This window comes from Mesoplodon densirostris, chromosome 18 (assembly GCF_025265405.1).
Source record: "Mesoplodon densirostris isolate mMesDen1 chromosome 18, mMesDen1 primary haplotype, whole genome shotgun sequence".
Lineage (NCBI taxonomy): Eukaryota > Metazoa > Chordata > Mammalia > Artiodactyla > Ziphiidae > Mesoplodon > Mesoplodon densirostris.
Window position 1 is genome coordinate 37,556,317 of NC_082678.1, and position 15,009 is coordinate 37,571,325.

General features: G+C 45.5%; 1 long non-coding RNA gene across 1 annotated transcript in view; it reads right to left on the minus strand.

Moving 5' to 3' along the window:
* LOC132479307 (uncharacterized) overlaps positions 1 to 15,009 on the minus strand; it is a 50,630-nt gene that overhangs the window by 34,240 nt on the left and 1,381 nt on the right. The window contains exon 2 of the long non-coding RNA XR_009530474.1: positions 3,648 to 3,736. This is a non-coding gene — a long non-coding RNA (uncharacterized LOC132479307). The remainder of the gene's footprint in view (positions 1 to 3,647; positions 3,737 to 15,009) is intronic.

The window sequence follows — 15,009 nt, forward strand, 5'->3', positions numbered from 1 at the left end:
AAATCACTGACTTGACAGGCTCGCCGGTCTGCAGTCTTGTGAATCCCTTGAGGAAAAAAGGTTTCAGCTGTTGCTCTAATTCTCTCAGGATCTCTTCCTATCTGTAGGGATCCCTTAAGGTATTCATGGATCTCAGCAAAACTCACTCTACACACCTGAAATCTGAGCAAGGAAAAGTCTCTCTAAATGCGTTGGTCTTCAACAACCTGTGCTATCAGTTGGTTTTGGAAGTCGTTTTTTCACTCTCGGCCTCAAACCTTGCTCTACACTGAATTAAACAGGCCAATTGTGGTTTGTGGTTCCAGCTGACTGCTGTTGACTGAGGGGTCAGCAATGCAGTAGGGAAATGTGATTAGGTGTGGAACTGTGGGATGACCTAGAAAGGGATGGGAGAGTTGATAAAGATTTGTTGATGTATCTCAAGCCAGGAGAGTTCTCAGTCCTATCACCTACTCATCTCAATGTTCCTTGTCCAGTTAGCTTCTCATCCAACTGTCAGGAATATAGTTCTCAAGTCCAGTGTTGGTCCAAATGCTAAAGAGCCCATGGGAAGGAAGATACATGTATATTCCGTTACAGCCCACGGTGCAAATACTTCACCTGCCCTTCCTTTAAGGGAATGTCTCCCTGGACCTCTCCACCCCTTATAACCTCAGAAACAATCACACAGAGGGATGCTTATGGGACCTTTGTGACTTGTTAGGCTGGTGTCCAAAGTATATGTGGGTCAGTCTTGCAAATTATTTTAAACTTAATCTTGGACCTGTGCTATCACAGGAAAGCAGATACCCTGTTTACCAGAACTGCTTGTACTGCACATTATGTGCCCTGAGATGCCAGAGTTTGCAGAACAAGCTGCCGCTTAACCACCCCCACTTGTAATCTTCACTGTTTCCCTTTTACTTAGGAATTTGATAAAAGAAGAGTTTCTGTTAACATATTTCTTGTTACCTTTCCTGAAAGAATGCTCACACGTGTGTGCAAAGATGTGTTAAAAGAATACTTGCTTGGTGTACTGAAAGCAGTGGTCCCAGGGGCTGGTCTGTAGCCTGCTGCCACTCCAAGATAAGTTTTTGCCAGTTCTCAGTGAAATGAAAAATATGAGAACGGCACAGTGGATTTTACATAAAATTTAGGTCTATTCAATTTAAAAGATCATATGCCCTCAGCGTAAAAATGTCTAATGTAATGGTTCAGAGTGTTGCTCTGGACACAGGGCTACTTGAGTTCATATGTGGCTGCACCACTTACTGGCTTGTAACCTTGGGCAACTCATTTATCCTGTCAGTACATCAGATTCCTTACCTATAAAAATGGGGTAGTTACACCTATCAGAGTAGTTATGAGGATCACATGTGAAGTACTTAAAACAATGGAAGAACTTGCCTAGTGCTGACAATGCTACTGTAATGACAAAACTGGGAACAAGCTAATCGCCCATCAAAGGGGAGTGGTTAAATGATGATAATGCAGTAGTTCAACAGAATGAAGGAGATAGGAACTCATGGAACACCATTCAAGACAGTGAAAAATGCTAGAGAAAAAGGTGTGCGCATGTGCACAAGCACGCAGATGGGTGGGCCCCTGTGTGTGGCTTCAGGAGAGGAAAGGGGGGATTGTGAAGGGAGATGTATTTCAGCTCCCTTATCGCCACCCCCAGGCTTCCAGGAGGACTGAAATCACTGACAACACAGCACCAGCAGTGTTCACAACAAGCGGGCCCCTGTCCAAGGGCCAGCAGTCATTCCGCCCTGAAGTCAGGCCGCACTCCCAAACTGCACAGAGTAGACTTATTTTGCACAAGTCTCTGTTTCATTTTCCATGGAAACTACATCTCACAAGACTTACTGAACCTCAACAAGATTACTGAACCTCAACAAGCTTCATTCTATTTTTTTTTAATTTTATTTATTTATTTTTATTTTTGGCTGCGTTGGGTCTTCATTGCTGCGCACGGGCTTTCCCTAGTTGCGTTGAGTGGGGGCTACTCTTTTTTTTTTTTTTTTTTTTTTTTTTTTTTTTTTTTTGGCGGTATGTGGGCCTCTCACTGTTGTGGCCTCTCCCGTTGCGGAGCACAGGCTCCGGACACGCAGGCTCAACGGCCATGGCTCATGGGCCAAGCCGCTCCGCGGCATGTGGGATCCTCCCAGACCGGGGCACGAACCCGTGTCCCCTGCATCGGCAGGCGGACTCTCAACCACTGCGCCACCAGGGAAGCCCGGGGCTACTCTTTATTGCGGTGCGCGGGCTTCTCATTGCGGTGGCTTCTCTTGTTGTGGAGCACAGGCTCTAGGCGCACGGGCTTCAGTAGTTGTGGCGCATGGGCTTAGTTACTCTGCAGCATGTGGGATCTTCCCAGACCAGGGCTCGAACTGGTGTCCCCTGCATTGTCAGGTGGATTCTTAACCACTGCGCCACCAGGGAAGTCCATCACAAGCTTCATTTTAGATACACTCTGCTCATTCCTCAAATAATCCGAAGGGGCAAGTCATGGCTCTCTTTCAGTCAGGCCCAGCCAACTCCAAATGGAAGCTTTAGATAAATGTTGATTTCTGGGAAAGGATCTTTCACTTAGTGCAACGATACTAACTGGGAAATAAGTTTTGAGATTTTCCTTTTTTCATACTTTCTTGATCCCATCACCATCCTTATCTCCTCCTCTTTTTCGTGACCATCAGAAGCTGAGTGTCACTCTCCAGCTAGTAGGTCTGTCAACGCCTATAATTTACTCTAGCACCTACTCCTCTGACCATGTTAACACCAGCACTCCTCTTAAGGAACACCTTTACCGTCACAAGTTCCTGATATCAGTGTTTCCCTGATATCAGGGAAACATTCTCTGTTTCTCTGATTCTCTGTCCTCCAAACATTACAACCACTGTGAAAGGATGCTGTGGTCACAGGAGCTCAGGAAGTTGTCTGTTACATCCCCCTTGGAGACCATCTTGAAGACTCAAAGAAGTTCTGCCTTAAAGGAACCGGTTTAATGTGGTTCAACCCAGTGTGTTCCAATTTCACTTTTTTTTTCCACTTAACTTTTCAATCAGGTAACATCCCTCACACTTTGAGAAACCTTGTTAGAACCATGACCCCTCCCATCTCCCTACCCAGCACTGCTGATTTTGCTTGGTTTCCTGGCCTCTGCAGGGCAGAAACATTGCTGTCCTCAGGGAGTGTCACAAACTGGGTCTGGATATTCTACTACTAAAATGGAGCAACACAGGGGCTTCCCTGGTGGCGCAGTGGTTAAGAATCCACCTGCCAATGCAGGGGACACGGGTTCGAGCCCTGGTCCGGAAAGATCCCACATGCCGCGGAGCTCTCTAAGCCTGTGCGCCACAACTACTGAGCCTGCACTCTGGAGCCTGCGAGTCACAACTACTAGCCCACGCGCCACAACTACTGAAGCCTGCGCTCCTAGAGCCCATGCTCCGCAACAAGAGAAGCCACTGCAATGAGGAGCCCTCGCACCACAGCGAAGAGTAGCCCCCACTTGCCGCAACTAGAGAAAGCCCACACGCAGCAACAAAGACCCAACACAGCCAAAAACAAATAATAAATAAATAAATAAATAAATAAATAATTTAAAAATAGAGCAACACAAATACAAAAGAGAACAATATAAAGGAAACATTTTTCCAACTCACAGGGTAATGGATAAGACTTTTCAGGTTAAATGTTTCTTCTGTAAGTTGTTCTTAGTCAGCTGGTACCTGCTACGGCTTGTCTTCATCAGCTGTTAACAGACAAAACAGTAGTAAATTTTGGACATGTGATTTTTTAAAAAATTACCTGATTTTTTTAAAATACAAAAGTGATACAAGCTCTTGATAAAATACATCCAATGAGGGCTTCCCTGGTGGCGCAGTGGTTGAGAGTCCACCTGCCGATGCAGGGGACACAGGTTCGTGCCCCGGTTCGGGAAGATCCCACATGCCGTGGAGTGGCTGGGCCCGTGAGCCATGGCCGCTGGGCCTGCACATCCGGAGCCTGTGCTCCACAACGGCAGAGGCCACAACAGTGAGAGGCCCGCATACCACACACACACACAAAAAAGCATCCAATGATATATAGGAGTATCTAGTAAAAAGTGAAAAATCCCCTCTTACCTCTCTCACGCCCCCCCAAGCAAACCATTGATAGAGACTGTTTTTCCATCCATTTATTCATTGAACAAATATTTATCGTCTACTGTGTTTCCAGCATTGGAAATATAGCAATGAACAAAACTGACCAAGTATGCCCTCACAGAACTTACATTAAAGAGGAGAGGAGACAGACAAATAGGTAAATACATCATATTTTAGATAATGGAAAGTGCTATAGTAAAAAAAAATAATAAAGCAGAATAAAGGGCATTGGGTGATCAGGGAAAGCCCCACAGATAATATGACATTTGAGCAAAGGTCTGGAGGAAAAGAGGGACTTGCCTCATGATATCTGGGGGAAGGGTGTTCCAGGCAAAGGGAACATCATGTGCAAAGGTCCTACGGCAGAAGAAAGCTTAAATCCAAGATCAATATGATGGCCTGTATAGCAGGAACTTAGCAAGAAGAGTGGAATTAATTATATCAGGGGTGATGGGAACATTACCTATTGGTTCATAAGGACACTGTAAGGATACACGTTGTAGGTATCCTTCTGGATTTCTATGCCACTACAGACACATTTGTGTATACATGTCCCAGTGTATACATTTACTTCAATCTTGCTAATGTCTGCTAATGTCTGCATAATAATTCATAGTAGGTACACCATGTTTTCCTTAAAATAATTTTATTGCTAAACAAGGACCCGGGAATTCACTGGCAGTCCACTGGTTAGGACTCCACGCTTCCACTGAAGGGGGCAAACGTTCGATCCCTGGTCAGGGAACAAAGACCCCACATGGCGGAGTGGCCAAAAAAACCACAAAAAACAAAAAAACAACAAGGACCTACTGTATAGCACAGGGAACTATATTCTATGTCTTATAATAGCCTATAATGAAAAAGCATCTGAAAAAGAACATATATATTCTGAATAATTTTGCTGTACACCTGAAGTTAACACATTGTAAATTAACTATACTTCAATTTTTAAAATGGTTTAAAAAAGCGCTATTAAAAAATAATTTTATTGCTTTCCTAATTATGAACATAATACATACTCAATGTAATTAACTTGAGAAATACAGAAAAAGAAAGCACCCATTAAACCTACAATCCAAATATACTCAATTTAGCATATTTCCTATTTTCTCAGTATTTTTTACTTAAATAACAGTGAGTGTGATCCAGTTGTCAAGACTCAATCAATGGATACACGCGCGCGCGCGCGTGTGTGTGTGTGTGTATAGAATAAAACTTGAAAGTCCTTTTTCAGTGTCCCTCCTCGGAATCCCTCACCACACTTATCTTTCTCTGTGTCACTTGGTAAAGGTTTGGTGTATTTACCACCAGGTTGTTCTAATGTGTTTACATATGTATTATATAAAAACATACTTTAAAAATTATACATAAAAGGAACTGTACAGAACATACTCATGTAGCTTGAAGCCAGCACATATAGATCTCCCTGCTTCTTTCTGAATTGCTACAATATATTTCACAGTACAGATAGACCATATTTTACCTATCTCTTTACTGATGGATATTTGTGGTGGTTTTTCGCTATTAAAACAACCCTGCAGGGACTTCCCTGGCGGTCCAGTGGTTAGGACTCCGGGCTTCCACTGAAGGGGGCATGGGTTCAATCCCTGGTCAGGAACTAAGATCCCACAAGCTATGCGGTGGGTGGCCAAAAAAATAATAAACAAATAAATAAAACAATGCTCCAGTGAATATCCTTGAGAACGTCTCATCTCAGACGTGCAAATATTCCTTCAGCATATAGCTAGAAGTGGAATGGTATCAAAGAATATGGCACTTAAATCTGTGATTACTACAAAGTTGCCCTTCAAAAAGATGGTACAGGGCTTCCCTGGTGGCGCAATGATTGAGAATCTGCCTGCTAATGCAGGGGACACGGGTTCGAGCCCTGGTCTGGGAAGATCCCACATGCCACGGAGCAACTAGGCCCGTGAGCCACAACTACTGAGCCTGCGCGTCTGGAGTCTGTGCTCCGCAACAAGAGAGGCCGCGACAGTGAGAGGCCCGCGTACCGCGATGAAGAGTGGCCCCCGCTCAACGCAACTAGAGAAAGCCCTCACACAGAAACGAAGACCCAACACAGCCAAAAATAAATAAATAAATAAATAAATAAAATTTAAAAAATAAAATGCTTTATAAAAAAAAAAAAGACGGTACTACATGCCACGAAATATTATTCAGCCTTGAAAAGGATGGAAATTCTGACACATGCGATGTGGATGAATCTTGGTGAAATAAACCAGACAAAAAGGACAAGTTCTCTACGATTCCACCTATATGAGGTCCTTAGAGTAATCAAATTCATAGAGACAGAAAGCAGAATGGCGGCTGTCAGGGACTGAGGAAAGGGGATGGGGAGTTAGTGCTTAATGGGTGTAGAGTTTCAGTTTGGGATGATGAAAAAGCTCTGGAGATGATAATGGTGATGGTCGCATAACAATGTGAATGTACTTAATGCCACTGAATCTTATATTTAAAAAGGGTTAAAATGGTAAATTTTGTTATGTATTTTTTAACACAATAAAAAAGAAAACTATACCAATATGAATTCCCACCAATATTGCATAAGAGTACCTAGTTCTCCAGACCCCCATATACATATATTCTGGGGACTGCACTGCCTGACTTGCAGGATCTTAGTTCCCAGACCAGGGATCAAACCTGTGCCTCCTGCAGTGGAAGCATGGAGTCCTAACCACTGGACCACCAGGGAATCCCCTATATATATATATATATATATATATTTTTTTTTTAACATCTTTATTGGAGTGTAATTGCTTTACAATGGTGCGTTAGCTTCTGCTGTACAACAAAGTGAATCAGCTATACATATACAGATATCCCCATATCCCCTCCCTCTTGCGTCTCCCTCCCACCCTCCCTATCCCACCTGTCCAGGTGGTCACAAAGCACGGAGCTGATCTCCCTGTGCTATGTGGCTGTTTCCTACTAGCTATCTATTTTACATTTGGTAATATATATAAGTCCATGCCACTCTCTCACTTCGTCCCAGGTTACCCTTTGCCCTTTCCGTGTCCTCAAGTCCATTCTCTACATCTGCGTCTTTATTCCTCTCCTGCCCCTAGGTTCTTCACAACCATTTTTAAACTTTTGTTTCGATTCCACATATACGTGTTAGTATACAGTATTTGTATTTCTTTTTCTGACTTACTTCACTCTGTATGACAGAATCTAGGTCCATCCACCTCACTACAAGTAACTCAATTTCGTTTCGTTTCTTTTTTTTTTTTCCGGTACGCGGGCCTCTCACTGTTGTGGCCTCTCCCGCTGCAGAGCACAGGCTCCGGACGCGCAGGCTCAGCGGCCATGGCTCACGGGCCCAGCCGCTCCGCGGCATGTGGGATCTTCCCGGACCGGGGCACAAACCCGTGTCCCCTGCATCGGCAGGCGGACTCTGAACCACTGCGCCACCAGGGAAGCCCAATTTCGTTTCTTTTTATGGCTAATATTCCATTGTATATTGAAGATGTGCAACATCTTCTTTATCCATTCATCTGTCAATGGACACTTAGGTTGCTTCCATGTCCTGGCTATTGTAAACAGAGCTGCAATGCACATTGTGGAACATGACTCTTTCTGAATTATGGTTTTCTCAAGGTATATGCCCAGTAGTGGGATTGCTGGGTCGTATGGTAGTTCTATTTTTAGTTTTTTAAGGAACCTCCATACTGTTTTCCATAGTGGCTGTATCAATTTACATTCCCACCAACAGCGCAAGAGGGTTCCCTTTTCTCCACACCTCTGCAGCATTTATTGTTTGTAGATTTTTTTGATGATGGTCATTCTCACCTGTGAGGTGATACCTCATTGTAGTTTTGATTTGCATTTCCCTAATGATTAGTGATGTTGAGCATTCTTTCATGCCTCTGTTGGCAATCTGTATGTCTTCTTTGGAGAAATGTCTATTTAGGTCTTCTGCCCATTTATGGATTGGGGTTTTTTTTGATATTGAGCTGCATGAGCTGCTTGTAAAGTTTGGAGATTAATCCTCTGTCAGTTGCTTCATTGGCAAATATTTTCTCCTATTCTGAGGGTTGTCTTTTTGTCTTTTTTATGTTTTGCTTTGCTGTGCAAAAGCTTTTAAGTTTCATTTGGTCCCATTTGTTTATTTTTGTTTTTATTTCCATTTCTCTAGGAGGTGGGTCAAAAAGGATCTTGCAGTGAGTGATGTCATAGAGTGTTCTGCTTATGTTTTCCTCTAAGAGTTTTATAGTGTCTGGCCTTACATTTAGGTCTTTAATCCATTTTTTTTTTTTTGCGGTACACGGGCCTCTCACGGTTGTGGCCTCTCCCGTTGTGGAGCACAGGCTCCGGACGCACAGGCTCAGCGGCCATGGCTCACGGGCCCAGCCGCTCCGCGGCATTTGGGATCTTCCCGGACCGGGACACGAACCCGTGTCCCCTGCATCGGCAGGTGGACTCTCAACCACTGCGCCACCAGGGAAGCCCTTTAACCCATTTTGAGTTTATTTTTGTGTATGGTGTTAGGGAATGTTCTAATTTCATTCTTTTACATGTAGCTGTCCAGTTTTCCCAGCACCACTTATTGAAGTGGCTGTCTTTTCTCCATTGTATATTCTTGTCTCCTTTATCAAAGATAAGGTGACCATATCCAATATATATTAATAATCACTTTAATTTTGGATAATTTGAAGGGCAAAAATGACACTGTTTTAATTGGCATGTCCCTGATTAAACTTGTGAGATTAAACACTTTTTGCATTTTTTGACATTAATTTGTACTGCAAATTACCTGTTCACATCTTTGCCCGTTCTTATTATTAATTTGTAGGACCACCTTATACATTCTAAAAAGTAATCATTTTTCTGTTATAACTGTGATTAATAGTGTTATTAATAGGGTTATTTCACTTTTTGTTTATGGTGTCTTTGTAAAAACCGAAGTTTTGGATTTCAAAAGGAACCTGCCAATCTTTTTCTTTATGATTTCTGGGCCAAAGAAGTGAGGGAGCCATCCTGAAAACTGGGGGCCTTCCCTCCATCCCTCCAGTCCAGTGTTTGAGAGGCATGGACCACACGGTGAAGGAGTGGAGGGGCTGGGCCAGCAGGGCCACCTGGCCCCAGAACTCAGGCTGCTGCGCGAAGCAGCAGCAAGTTCACATCCATCCGCGCAGCAGGCTCTGGAGCGGGAGAAGGCCGGAGGGAGGCCTGGCTCTGCTCAGCTTGCCTTTCTTCAGACTTCTAGTTTTCAGAACTGCTCTGCTCGCCCTGAGTCAGAGCGGAAAATACTGACCATTGCATCCAGCAAAGGGGATGCTTCAGCATTTGGGAGAGAAAAGGGCCTTTGGGGCTTACCCAAAGAAGGCCTTACTCCCCAGGGAGAATGCTCTCCCCTTCCATAATCCTCAGCCTTCCCACCCTGCTACATGTGGGTTAGCTGGCAGCCCCAACACCTCCTGCTTTGCCCTGGCTTCTGAGAATCGGCATCCCAACCCCTCCCACTCCTGTGAAAGCTGTTTTTCTGAGCATCAGGCCTGAGCGTAATCACCTTTAGAAGCTCAAGCGGCGTGCTCTCTTTTTGCAGCCAATACTTCAATTCAGATGCTCTGACGGCCTTTTAGATGATCCTACTCCTCCCCAAGCTTTTCCTGGAGGCTCCTGTTCCCACACCAGCCAGGACCTCGGGAGGGACCAAGGCCCCGAGCCACCCAAGGGCATGAGCAGGGAGCTGAGACAAACAGAGACCTCCAGAGGCGAGAAGGCAGAGGATGAAGGCATGCAGTGGGGGCTGCAGGAGTCTGCACATCGCATCCTCTGCTCCTCCGGCACCGGCCCCCCCCTCCACCTCCCGACGCTGAAACCTCTGCGACCTCCTCTCCTCTTTTCTGTAAAACCACAAGAAGGCAGGTGGAGACCTCTCAGTCCCAGTTAAGTGCCGATGGTTTCCTCTAAGAGGCTGCTCCCCTGCAGACTCACGTCACCCACCTAAAATAATTCACTCATCTCACTTCCAGCTTTGCCGTCCCCACTTGTATTTCAGGCCAGAGCAGCACAGCACGGCTCCAAGCTCTGGCCACGGGGTTCCGGTGAGTGGGGCATGAAATGGGTCTTCTCACATGGAAATTTATAGTGAAATACGAGGCCCATGCCTAAAGACATACCCCAAAGTAAATACACCATCTGTGCAGGCTCTCTGAGGTGACCCAGGAACACAGAACGTAAGGGGCAGAAGGTGGAGACACAAACTTTCTGTGGGGCATGGTTTGGTCTCACCCAGAAATCAGCAAATATCACCACTTCCATCTGGACAGATGGGGCCGAACAGCTCTGTGTGAATCCAGGCCTAAACATCTCCTGGGGATACGAGCTCTGAGCCTTACTCCAAAGCCTCACGTGTGTGGAAATAAAATTAGCCCTTCTGGGAGGGGAGGGAGAGGGACGGACTGGGAGTTTGGGGTTAGTAGATGCAAACTATTATATTTAGAATGGATAAACAACAAGGTCCTACTGTATAGCACAGGGAACTCTGTCTAATTTCCTGGGATAAACCAGAATGGAAAAGAATATTTAAAATAATGTCTAGATGTGTATAACTGAGTCACTTCGTTGTACAGCAAACATTAGCACAACATTGTAAATCAACTATACTTCAATTAAAAAAGGAAAAAAAAATTGGTTCTTCTTACCCTGTGCAAAGTGCTGAGGCCACCCAGACAAACATGCTCAGTCATCAAGTGGAACAGGCCTGTAACATCCCCATTTACCAGGGATGATAAATACCAAGCTAGGTCAGGGTCAGGCACCCTGAGGGCTGCTCCTCAAGAGAGCAGAGGGTGTGAAAGTCTCCTGGGGTGCTGGGTGGGGCAGGACGCGCTGTTCTGAACCCGGGACGATGAAATGGAGGAGTGGGTCTGCTCCTGCCTCTCCCCCACCACTGCGCTGGAACACGCAGTACCTGCTGCCACCCCTCCAGTGACTCTCATCTCCGCTCCAGGCCTCTGGAGCCAAATCAGGGCGGCCCAGACCTCCTGCGTTCGGGAGACGCTGAGAAAAACAGGCTGGGACTGACTGATTTCGGCAATTGCCTACTCATCCCCCCTGCAAACAACCAGGCCTAACGGATGACATCGTAGGGGTGAGTCCTAATGCTGATTCCCTCTGGAGAGCACAGTGTGGAAACAGGCCTGGAGGGGTTGTTCTGTGGGTCGAGGGGTGGCTGGCTGTGTTTTTCTGGAGCCTCCCTCTGGGGTTTATCTACTCCCCATGCGCTGAGCTCGTTGGGGCCTGTGGATGGAACAGAATATACCCAGAGGATATAGTATGGCAACCTCCTCTGCTCTCAATACGGCACTTCTGATACTTCTGGTCATCAAATGTGAGGTTGTTTTTTTCCCCCAACACCAACCAATTCAGCAACACCAGCTGGGTGTCCTACAATTTAACTAAATTCTGACACTATCTGCTTGGAGACAGGCCAGACTCCACAGGTTAAGGACATTACCACTTTCAAGAGAAAAGCTACACGCTGCATTATCTTCAGAATAAGAATTTTAAATTAGATTAATAAACATGTTAAAAGATATAAGGAAGCTATTGGAACTACAAAACAAGAAAACAAAAACATCAAAAAGAACCAATAAGAGAGACTAGGTTGAATATGTAATAGTTGGACTAAAAAATAATATTTAAACATTCTCTTGAATGGATGAATTAGACAGCTGAAGAATGAATTAGTGAACTGGAAGAACAGAAATTCCCCAAAAGGAAAAAAGAAAGAACAAAGGAACAGAAAATATAAAACAGAAGCTAAGAGATATGGAGGATAAAAGTAGAAGTGGTAACGTTTAGAAAATAGGAGTCCTGGAAGAAGGAGATAAAAATGGAGGGGAGGAAAGGTAAAATAAATAAAAGCACAAATAAACAAATGGGACCTAATCAAATGTATACGCTTTTGCACAGCAAAGAAAACCATCAACAAAATGAAATGACAACCTATGGGAGGGGAGAAAATATCTGCAAATGATGCAACCGACAAGAGTTTAACTTCCAAAATATACAAACAGCTCATATAGCTCAATAAAAATCAGAAAATCGGTAGAAGACCTAAATAGACATTTCTCCACAGAATACATACAGGTGCCCAAGAAGCACATGAAGAGATGTGCTAACTAATAACATCGCTAATTGGGACTTCCTGGTGGCGCAGTGGTTAAGAATCCACCTGCCAGTGCAGGAAACACGGGTTCAAGTCCTGGTCTGGGAAGATCCCACATGCGGCGGAGCAACTAAGCCCGTGCGCCACAACTACTGAGCCTGCACTCTAGAGCCTGTGAGCCACAACTACTGAGCCCACGTGCCACAACTACTGAGCCTGCGCTCTAGAGCCTGAGAGCCACAACTACTGAGCCCACGAGCCACAACTACTGAAGCCCGTTCACCTAGAGCCCGTGCTCCGCAACAAAGAGAAGCCACTGCAATGAGAACCCCATGCACCGCAACGAAGAGTAGCCCCCGCTCGCCGCAAATAGAGAAAGCCTGCGTGCAGCAACGAAGAGCCAACACAGCCTTAAAAAAAAAAATCACTAATTATTAGAGAAATGCAAATCGAAACTACCATGAGGTATCACCTCACACCGGTCAGAAGGGCCATCATCAAAAAGTCTACAAATAAAAATGCTGGAGAGGGTATGGAGAACAGGATGGAGGTTCCTTAAAAAACTGAAAATAGAGTTACCATTTGATTCAGCAATCCCACTCCTGGGCATATATCCAAAAAAGACAAAAACTCTAATTAGAACTGAGATCCTGCGAGCCACACGGCGCAGCCAAAAAAAAAAAAAAAAAAAGAAAAAAGGAAAATATATATAGCTAAGAGCAAAGAAAACGAGGAAATACTTTCATAAAACCAACCACTGAAGTCAGAATTAAAATAACTTTTGCACACGTGAGTTCAGAGCTGGGTAGAGCCTTGGCACTTCTGCAGGTTTGAGGTACAGAAGTGAATTCAGAGCCCCAGCCCCTGGCATGAGCCCTTTACTGGGCAGGGTCAGCTCTCTGGGTTGGAGGTTAATTAATGCCCCCTACTTCAGCCTCTGGAAAGCCCCTTCCCTCTTTTTCCTTCTCTGACATTCTCCCTGAGTTTCTCAGGCTCAGGCAGATCTCTGCACCAGCTGTCATGTGGTACCTGGCTTATTTACTAGAGAGGCTGGGAACCCCTTTAGCCTTGGGGTACCCAGGGCCCTGGGAGCTGCTGGGGTAGGGGAGGGAGGAGAGAGTCTGATCCCTGCATATACCCTCCCTTGGAAACACACCTCTTCCTCTTCCCTAGTCACCTAGCAAAATCTAAAGCCTGGAAGAGTCCTGCACCTGCCTTCGGGGGAGGGTATAACACACCTCAGCTGACTGGCTTCATTTTAAATTCATGACAACAAAACTCGAAGGGGTTTGAACACTGCCCTGCAGTTCTCCTCCATTTCTCTAAGAGGTGATAAGCTCTATTTCTTCAACCTTCCCACACCCTTACTCCCAGATGGTGACCTTGACCTCAAGTTTCTTTGAGAAAACACCGGCCATCAGACTTTCCCACCCTTGGCCTGAAACCTGTCCACATTTGGACCATCTGACTCCTTTTCTCGCTCCATGAACAGAGATGAAAGCCTCCACTTGGGCCATCCTCTCACCTTCTCGAGGTCCCTGTTCTTGCAGGTACCCTCCCCCCTGCACTGACCACTGGACATGCATCAGCATACAAACAGAATCTGTCATTTCATGGACAGTTGATCTTTAAACAAACAATCCCCCCCAACCTTGACCTCACGTCTCCTTAGTTACTGTGCCACCTCCCTGCTTCCCTGTATAATGAAACACCTCCAAAGGGTGGTCTGCACATTGTCCCAACTTCAACTTCTTCACCTTCTGTGGGCAGAGGGGGTGGGGATGACTTCAGATTGTCTTGATAAAAGAAATAAAACATCACAACCATGGTTTAAAAATGGCTTCCTCCCCAAGCCCCTCTAAAGTGATCATAGAAGATTAAAACAAACAAAAAAAGTAAATCAACAGGGACAAAGAGAGTGGGAGGGGAGACCAGGCAGAGGCACGGCCATCAGTGTTTGCGCCATGGACGGTGGATGGCCACTCGTAACTCAGTAGAGAAGCTGAGACCTAGTGCCCTGGGAAGCCAAGCACAGAGGAGACCCTGCTGACCAGGGGGAATGAAGTGGACACCTGTCTGCTAAACTGTGGGAACTGTGACATCACCCATGGAGAATGCTCAGTGAAGCCCCATCCACACAGCTGGCTTTTTGGTACCAGACATTCGAGGAAAACCTCTTCCATGAAAGGCAGAGATCCCCGCAAAACAAACAGAAAAAGTGGAACTGGGACCAAAGGAGACCACGCAGAGAAACAAAGGAGACTCTGATGCATAAGCTTTCCTGTTCTTGCTCCAACTCTCTGGACCAAAGTGCTGCTTTCAGGCTGTGCTGGCCTGGACACTCAGCCTTTCTGACCAACAATCTTTCTCTTCTGAGATGGGTTTTTAACATTGAGGCAGCCCCCTGGGGCACCCTGGGGCTCTGAGGGAGGGTCTAACATTCAACTCTAACTCACTCTCCACGACCTACATGATAAAGTCTAAATGTGAGTGGCATTTCTGAAACGTCCTAAACCCTTATTCTGCACTCCTGTCCCTGGTTCTTGAGTCAACTTGTCCTTCCCTCTGCTGTGGTCTGAAAGCCTGTGTGCCCCCAAAACCCACAGGTTGAAATCCTATTGCACAGGATGACAGTATTAGGAGGTAGGGCTTTGGGAAGTGCTTAGTACAGGAGGATGGAGCCCTCATGAATGACATTAGTGCCCTTACAAAGGAGACCCAGAGGGATGCTGCCCTTGCATC